A 9,512-nucleotide genomic window follows, 5' to 3' on the forward strand; every position below is an offset into this window, starting at 1 on the left:
GGAGCTCTCCATGAATAGATGACAGAGGAAGAGAACTCAGACCTGATGTGAGATGTTTCTGTATGACAGTAGGCACTATCTGAAAGGGGACAACTACAGCATCACAGCCCCTTTCTATTACCTCTGTGAATGGCAGTGGTGAAAGGAATTTCTGATGGGAGTGCATCAGGTTACATACTTGGTTTGGAAGGTGAAATGCCCATAAGTGTACTCAAATACACATTCATGGGTTGTGCCAAATTGTTTGGCTAAATGGTACTTAGAAGAATCATTATTGGATAATTGGTGATAAGGAAATTTGTGTAAGAGTAAACCTTAATGAGTGGGCAAAAAATATGAAGGGAGTTGTGTTTCATATTAATTTTCACCAAAGTGTGGCTTCAGCAGAGAAGGATTTTAATAATCAAGTGGATAAGTTGACCTCTCCTAGGATAACAGCTTCTTTCCACAGTCAACCTGTTATCACACAATGGGCTCATAAACTGTGGTTATGGTAGCAGCAATGGAGTTTATACTTAGGTTCAGCAATATAGGGTTCCACTCAACAGGTGACTTGGCTACAATTTGACTTGGCTACCAACACCAATATGGCACCATTCCTTGCGGTGATCAGTCAGCTATCTGGTTAAAGATTGCTTATGTTGGTCTACGTCCATTATGGTAACTTTGTCTTTATTGGAATAGACACTTACTCTGGATATGGATTTGCCTTCCCTATATACAATGCTGCTGCTCACACTGCTGCATGTGGGCTTATAGAATGCCTTATTCACATGCATGATGTTCCACACAGTATGGCTTTTGGTCGAGGGACTCACTACATAGAAAAAGAGGTGCAGCAGTAGGCCCATGATCACAACATTCACTGATTTTACCATGCTCCCCACTATCCTAAGGCAACCAACTTGATAGACAAGTGCAATGGCCTTTGGAGGAAACAGTTTCAGTGCAACTAGTTGACAATACCTTGAACAGATAGGGCAATGTAGTCCAGAAGGCTCTGAATTAGTGTCCAATATAGGGTGCTTTTTTCTCCAAAACTAGGATTCATGAATCTAGGAATCAGGAGATGGAAGTGGGAATGGCACCAACTACTATTATGCCTAGTGACCCTCCAGCAATGTTTTTGCTCCCTACCTCCATGGTCTTATGTTATGCTTGGTTTTAAAGGCAAGTAATGCTTCTATTAGTAGACACAATGGCGAACATTTGCACACTGAGCTCCATGTGGGGATACCAAGAATCTGTCCCAGAGATCATCACATGAATTAAACCCTTCCTAAACTCTCTCATTTGCATATTCAATTAGGGTACCACCACCTACCCTGTAAATGGGACAGCCAGACTGGGGTGGAGGCAATTCTCCTCATGGAGAATAAGTCTCTTCACGTGGGGCCAACCACACTCATTCTGAATATGTACTCTCTCTAAATAAATATTAGTCCCATTCATGCATGTTATCTAGGTCTCTTCTTTGGATTCTTATGTCACATGGTGATAAGAATTTGGAATACATCAAGCTGGAGAAACCATTCCCTACACCACCTACCACCCATGTGGGAGAGCTGGACTGAACTCCTGGTCCCTGTTTTCAGCCCTGGTCCAGTCCAGGCCATTGTAATGATTTTTAAAAAGAAGTATATTTGGCTCATTGTTATGGAAGTTCAAGAGCATGGCACTGGCTTCTTCCTGGCTCTGATCAAGGACTCAGAGTGGATGTTACCATGATAGGAGTACATGCCAGAGCAATCACATGGTGACACAGGAAACCAAAGATCCAGGGAGGGCCTGTCTTGCTTTTTGCAAACATAAAATACTGAATCAAAAATGTTTGTTTATTACTTATTTATTATATATTCTTCATATATTTGAAAGGCAAGGGAAGAGAGAGAGATTGGTTTACTACATATATGCCTACAGCAGCAGCTGAGGTTAGGCCAGGTTGAAGCCAGGAATCACGAGGCAGGAACTCCATCTAGGTCTCCCATGTGGGGTAACAGGGGCTCAATACTAGAGCCATCATCTGTGGCTTTCCAGGGTATATTAGCAGGGAGCTGGATCAGAAGTGGAGTGGCCCGACATGAACTGGAACTCTGATACAGGATGTGGGTGACCCAAGCTCCACCTAAGCCGATGCACCACAGCACTTGCCTCTCACTCTTGTTTTTTTATAGCAACTTGCTCTTATGCCACAAGACTAGCATTAATCTCTTCTGAGGAACCCAAGCACTTGGGCCATCTTCTGCTGCTTTCTGAGCCCATTAGCACAGCCCCGGATTGGAAGCGGAGCAGCTGGCCCAAAATGGATGCCAGCATTGCAGGCAGCGGCTTTACCCACTATGCCACAATGCCAGCCCCAGGATTAATTTTAATTAACAAATTAACGTTATTTAATTAGTTGTCTTACCAAGTAGCCTGTTGTTCCTGAGCCAACTTGGTTTTTTGTTTATCTTCTTGTTACTAATTTAATCTCCTTCTTGTTATATGCCTGTTTATATTTTTCTAGTTCCTCTTGAGTCAGTTTTGGTAGTGACTGTCTTTCTAGGAGGTGGCTTACTTCATCTAAGTAATTGCTCTTGTGCAGTTGTTCATAGTATTCCCGGAGAATTCATTTTGTTTCTGTAAAGTTGCCAGTGATTTCCCATTTTCACTTCTAATTTCAGTCATTTGAGTTTTCTCCCTTTTCTCTTGGTCAGTCTAGCTAGAGTTCTTTCCATATTATTGATCTTTTTTAGGATCCACTATAGTTTTCATTGATTTTTTCCTATTATTTTCCAGGAGCCATATTCGAACTTGTAAATGCATGTCTGGTCTAATTTGGAAAAATAATTAAGTTCTTAATATCTCTTCTGCCCATCACTGAGAGTGGTAGGGAGACTGTGAATATTATCCCATGTAGTACATCACCTGGGGCCTATGGCACTTTGGCCTTCTGCTGGGTTTAGCACAAGGAGCTGGGAGACAAGGAATAAGCTGGGGATATTCTCATCCACTCCCTTCTGCTTCATGATCTCAGTTCTGGCAGTTGCTGCAAGCCTCTAAGCATAGAGGTCCTGTTAGGAGGCCTTTCTTCCACTGCTCCAGCTACATTGAACTCCTAAGAAACTCTTTCCTTCCCTTACCCTTCAGGCCTGGGGTTGGGAGTCGTGTCCTGCTATTGCTGGTCTTTGAGCCTCTCAGTATTCCTCGTTACTTCCTTCAAGTTGGCCATCCTTGTGCAAAGTGTTCCTTCTTCAAATTACATGCAAACAGAGAGTCTCCTCTCATTGGAACTCAGAGTGATTCAATGTTCGTTGGCTGGAAGCACTCAGTTATAGGTCTGCTATAAGTTTCACCATTGGCTAAGAGTGATAGCTAATACTCTCACACTTGGGGAAACTTTATATGCAAAGGGATTTCAAACAGTTGATAAAAAATGGAATTAGAGGATAAGATTTTGGGTGTTAAATTTTTTGAAATGCATGTAGTTCAACTTTTGTGTAACATGCATTTTCCATGAACTTTTTGAAGACCCCTCATGTGTATATGAGTGTATGTGTACAATATTAACAACGTTGTTTTGGGGAAAATATTTTGTGGAAAATAACCTTATTAAACACCTAAAATGCAGAACAATTTTCAACGATGCATGCAATTATATGATTACATTTACATATTTTTAAAACAGTCAAAAGTAATCTATGGAATTAGAAGTCAGAGAGTGACCACTTTTGGAAGAAAGAGATGTAGTGACTGGGAGAGAAGGTGATGGGTGCTGATCCTAATCTCAGAAAACACAATATCAACACCAGAATTCTCCTCCTTTTGTCCCATGGAAATTGTGGTTTTGGGGATTTCAGTTTTCGGGATTTTAGCATTTGAAAGTTTAATCTTTCAGAATTACCACACTTGGATTTCTGGAGTTCTGGATTGTGTCTGCCAGGATTACAGCCAAACCCGAGGATAATGGGATCATTTGAGAGGCTGGTACTGTTCTGTTTCTTGATTTTGCTTAAGTCTAATTAATACATTAACTTTTTGTAATTGTTAAATTTTATTGTGGTTTAAATAAATTGTTGCCAATCTCAAGGCACATCAAAATTTTTCTCCATACATAAGTTCTATAAGTTGGTTTGATATTAAGAATACATTTTGCATAATATTTGTATATGGGGTGAGGTAAGGGGAGACTTTGTTTTTTATTTTTCTGTTTTCCATATGACTGATTGTTCCAGTAATATTTGTAGAAAAGATAATTCTTCAGGCGCAGGTGTGTGGCACCCTTACCTGGAAACCCTGCATTTCATATCAGAGGGCTTGGTTCAAGTCCTGGCTCTGCTTCTGATACAGCTTCTAACTGCCTGGGAGGGAGCTGATGTTGGTTTAAGTACTTGCATCTCTGCCACCCACATGGAAGACCCAAGCTGAGTTCCAGACTCCCAGCTTCCACCTCGTTCAGTCCTGGCTGTGAAGAGACTTTGAGGCTTGAATTAGAGAATACAAAAATCTCTCCCTCTCCTTTTTATGCTTTCTCCCTCTCCGCCTTTCAAATAAAATGAAAATAAATAAAAATTAAAAAGAAAATATTTTCCTTCTGTATTGAATTAACTTGCTATTGTCAAAAATTAATTATCCCATAGGATGGTACTTTAAAAAGTTCATGGAAAATCAAATTAAAAGACATTTATTGGGGCTAAGATTGTGGCGCGGCGGATTAAGCTGATGCCTGCAATGCCAGCAACCCGTTATGAACACTGGTTCAAGCTCCAGCTGCTCTACTTCAGATCCAGCTCCTGCTAATGCACCTGAGAAAGCAGTGGAAAATGGATCCAATACTTGGATCCCCGCCATCCATGTGGGAGACCCAGATGAAGCTCCTGGCTCCTGGCTTCAGCCTTGCCCAGCCCTGGCCATTGCAGCCATTTGGGAGTGAACCAGAGGATGGAAGATCTTTGTCTTTGTCTTTCCTTCTCTCTCTCTGTAACCCTGCCTTTGAAATAAATAAAGACTTTTTAAAAGGGATGTGCATCTAGTACAAAAAAGTTTGAAATCCATGCATATGTGCAGTCTTCAAAATATTCGCAGAAATGTAATATTATGAAAATATACTTGATTTCCAAATTTTTGCACCAAAATAATCTTATCTTTTATCTCCATTTTCCCATGAATTTTTGAAGTATCCTTGTATGTAAGCATTTATTTCTTTATTCTCTATTCTTTCTTGTCAAATGTCAAAAGGTTATTGATTTTATTTATTTGAAAGGCAGAGAGACAGACAGAGATCTTCCATTCAAATGGCCATAATAGTCAGAGGTGAGCAAAATTGAAGGCAGGAGTCAGAATTAAATCGGGGTCTCCCACATGGCTGCCAAAGGACCAACCACGTAAGCCATCATCTGTTACTTCCGGAATTGCGAGTGGAGCTGGGACTGGAGCTAAGGCACCCAAATATTTGTTGCAGACACCCTAGGTGACATCCCTGTAGTCTCTACTCTATCCCATGGTTTAATATCTCTTCTTATGCCAATACCATATTATCTTGATTACTTGAGCTATATAGTAAGGCTTAAAATCGTCTAATGTAAGCCTTCCAACACTGTTCTTCTTTCTCTAAATTGTTTTGGTAATTCTAACTACTTTACAATTCTATATGAAATAAACTTGGAATAAATCCATCAGTTTCTATAAAGAGGTTTGATGAGATTTTGATAAGCATTATATTGAACATATGGATAAATTTGAAAAGTGGCATCATCACAATTTTGAGTTTCCCACTGAAAAAACATAACGTCTCTCATGTATAAAGCTTTTTCATCAGCAAAGTTTTATAGTTTTTAAGTTGTGTATGCTTTTGTCAACTAACACTATTATAGCAAACAATACTGAAACTATTGGTAACTGAAGCTTATTTATGCGTTCACATAAATCCCAATTTACTATTCTTGGGTCCATGCTATGATCCCAGATCCAAAGATGCTTCCTTCTTGTGGTGCCACCATCACACTGAGTTTGAGTCCTCTATTGTTCCCTTGTGTCTGAGCAGAGGGCATGAGAAGAGACAAGAGCGCTGGAGGAGTCCCTGTGGGAAGCTTCCATGGGCCGGGATTAGAAGCATCGTATATCACTTGTCCCCACATTCTAGTGGACAGAAGCCAGTCACATGGCACACAGCAAACAATTGTTAAGACAGGCTGTGGAAAGTGTTCCAGCCATTGTGTGCACAGAGGAAAAGGAGACAGGAACTATTTAGCACATAGCTGTCTCAGCCACATAGATAAATAACTTGGAGAAAATCTCACACATTTGAACAAAGAGGTATAAAAGGATATTCAACACAGTATTGTCTGAAAATGTCAGAAAAACCTAATGTCCAATAACATAAGATTGGATTAAAAGCAGACTTTTGAAAAAGACCTCAAAAGCACAAACCATAAAGCAAAAACTTGGCAGATTTGACTTCATTAAAACACCAAAGACAACATTTAGAGAAGACTCACAGACTGGGAGAAGACTCACAACAGCTAAACTTCAGGGCGTGTTTGGAAGTCAGAGGGCCGAGCTGACACTGGATGGGGAAGATGGGCATATCTGGCACACGATCACCTTATCTAAAATGAACGAGGTATTGTTTTTGGTTGCTGTCGTTGGACACCACAGACGGTATCCTTTTATAAAGAATGGAAGTTGGTTCAGTTCACTGTTTTGGAGGCCAGGAGATTCACAGGCAAGGCATCTGGCGAGGATCTTCTTGCTGGTGGGGACTGTTGTAGAGTCATGAGGCAGCACAGGGCACCACAGGGCAAAAGGGGTGTACACGAAGGACAGAGACAGTAGCTTTTATGATAGAGCCACTCTTGAGATAACCCATGAGTCCATGAATGGACAAGGGCAAAGCCCTAACAACTTAACCACCTCTTAAAGGCCCCACCTAGTCCCACCTCACAATGGAGATTAAATTTCAACCTGAGCCTTGGTGGGAAAATTTACATGATCTCAGTGTTAATGACTAGAATATCCATATGGCCCTCCAAGTCAGTAAGACAATGCGGGAAATCCAACAGAATGTTATGGACAGTTCATAGAGAAGAAAACGCAGTTACTAGTGAGCATGCAATGATTTGCTCTACTGACGTAGTAACTAGATCAATTCTAAAGAGAAAATACTTCACACTCACCAGCGTCACACCGTCGGATACTATCAAGCACTCACTAGGACGGGAGGAAACGAGAACCCTCAGATCTCCCGGTAGACACACACAGTACTAGTGCCATTCCGAAGAGCAACAAGGCAGTACTTTGTGAAGTATGCATTTACTGTATGGCCCAGTAATTCCATTTCTGGGTATACATATGCTGTAGGGGATGCATGTGAGGATGTATCATTCAGTAAGGGTTGGAGGCAACACAAGTGCTCACCACTAAGGGAACGGAGAAGTAAAATATGATTTCCAAATATACTGTGGAATATCACAAAGCAGTTAGATATGATAAACATTTAAAGATAAACATGTACATAAGGAAAAATCCATCTTAAAAACTTTGTGATAATTTTTTAAAACTTTTATTTAATAAATATAAATTTTTAAAGTGCAACTTTTGGATTATAGTGTTTTTTCCCCCCATAACCACCCGCAAACCATCCCATCTCCTACTCCCCCTCCCATCCCATTCTTCATTAAGATTCATTTTCAATTATCTTTATATACAGACGATCAATTTAGTATATATTAAGTAAAGATTTCAACAGTTTGCACCCACACAGATACACAAAGTATAAAGTACTGTTTGAATACTGGTTTTACTGTTAATTTGCATAGTACAACACATTAAGAACAGATCCTACATGGGGATTAAGTGCACAGTGACTCCTGTTGTTGACGTAACAATTGACACTCTTATTTATGATGTCAGTAATCACCCGAGGCTCTTGTCATGAGCTGCCAAGGCTATGGAAGCCTCTTGAGTTCACAAACTCCAACCTTATTTAGACAAGGCCATAATCAAAGTGGAAGTTCTCTCCTCCCTTCAGAGAAAGGTACTGCCTTCTTTGATGGCCTGTTCTTTCCGCTGGGATCTCACTCACAGAGATTTTTCATTTAGGTCATTTTTTTTTGCCACAGTGTCTTGGCTTTCCATGCCTGAAATACTCTCATGGGCTTTTTAGCCAGATCTGAATGCGTTCAGGGCTGATTCTGAGGCCAGAGTGCTATTTAGGGCATCTGTCATTCTATGAGTCTTCTGTGTATCCTGTTTCCCATGTTGGATCATTCTCTCCTTTTTAATTCTATCAGTTATTATTAGCAGACACTGGTCTTGTTTATGTGATCCCTTTGACACGTAATCCTATCTTTATGACCAATTATGAACTTAAAATGATCTTTGTGATTATTTTTAACAACAAAGAATATAATGGATAGCATAATACTATTTATTTACATATATATACAGTGTATAAAACCACATATACACACAGTAAATATATATAAATACTCCACATAGTTACAGGTGCATATATTAAAGAGTCTTCAAGTGGCTTATGGAAAACACACATTACATTATAATTTCATGTTTCCACTTTTTTGAAATACCCCCATATATATTCACTTAGTGACTACCTGAGGAGGGCAAGATAAAGAAATACCTCATGAAGTAGAGGTCTGGGTTGGATCCATATGATAATGGGTCTTGAGCTGGTGAAGTGATCCACCTAGAAACCTGTGCCTACACTGCCCCCTGCCCCCATACTCATAAAGCCTACATGAAGGGGAAGAGGAGTGAGGCATGCAGGCAATAGAACAGACAGGCTGACAGGGACAATTCTATAAGAAAAGCCCCCAGGGGCGGATATTTGTGCAGCAATTTGATTGTCAATCTGGACTCTTGTATTTCAGACTGGAGTGCTTACCTTAGAGTCCCAGCTCTGCTCTCCGCTCCAGCTTCCTGCTTCTGTAGACCCTGAATGGCCCAAAGGTGATGGCCCAAAGAGTTGGGTTCCTGCCACCAATGTGGGAGATGCAGATGGAGTTCCCAACTTTCTGTTACAGCCTGGACTTGCCAGGGATGTTTTTGCTATTTCGGGAATGAACCAGCAGATGGGAAATTTCTCTGCCTGTTTCTCTCTCTGGCTTTCAAATAATATGAAAATAAACACCAAACTCTCAAAAAATAAAAGCAAAAAAAAAAAAAAAAAGAGTCCACCAAATTTTAGTTAACGCTTATTAAGCTGAGATGGTTTGAGAAACTTAAGAACAAAGCAAACAACACCATCTTAGAGCACCACTGGTTTTGCAGGTGTGAGAAGCTTTGTGGGGGCTTTGGTGAGCTTTCCTTCTTACTAAGAAACACATGGGGTAGTTTAAAATGCAAGCATGGTTTCCCACAGTGCACTATAGTGTAAGTGAACCACTGGGCTAGAGGCCTGTTTGCATGTTTAATGTGTTTTGTCAAAGAGGGTGTTTGCCCTTTGTTCTTGCTGGCTGTTTCAGATGAGCAACTGAGAGAAGAGCAGTCCTCGTGGATGTTCCTGAACTACA

The sequence above is a fragment of the Lepus europaeus genome, chromosome 3 (assembly GCF_033115175.1).
Source record: "Lepus europaeus isolate LE1 chromosome 3, mLepTim1.pri, whole genome shotgun sequence".
Taxonomy (NCBI): domain Eukaryota; kingdom Metazoa; phylum Chordata; class Mammalia; order Lagomorpha; family Leporidae; genus Lepus; species Lepus europaeus.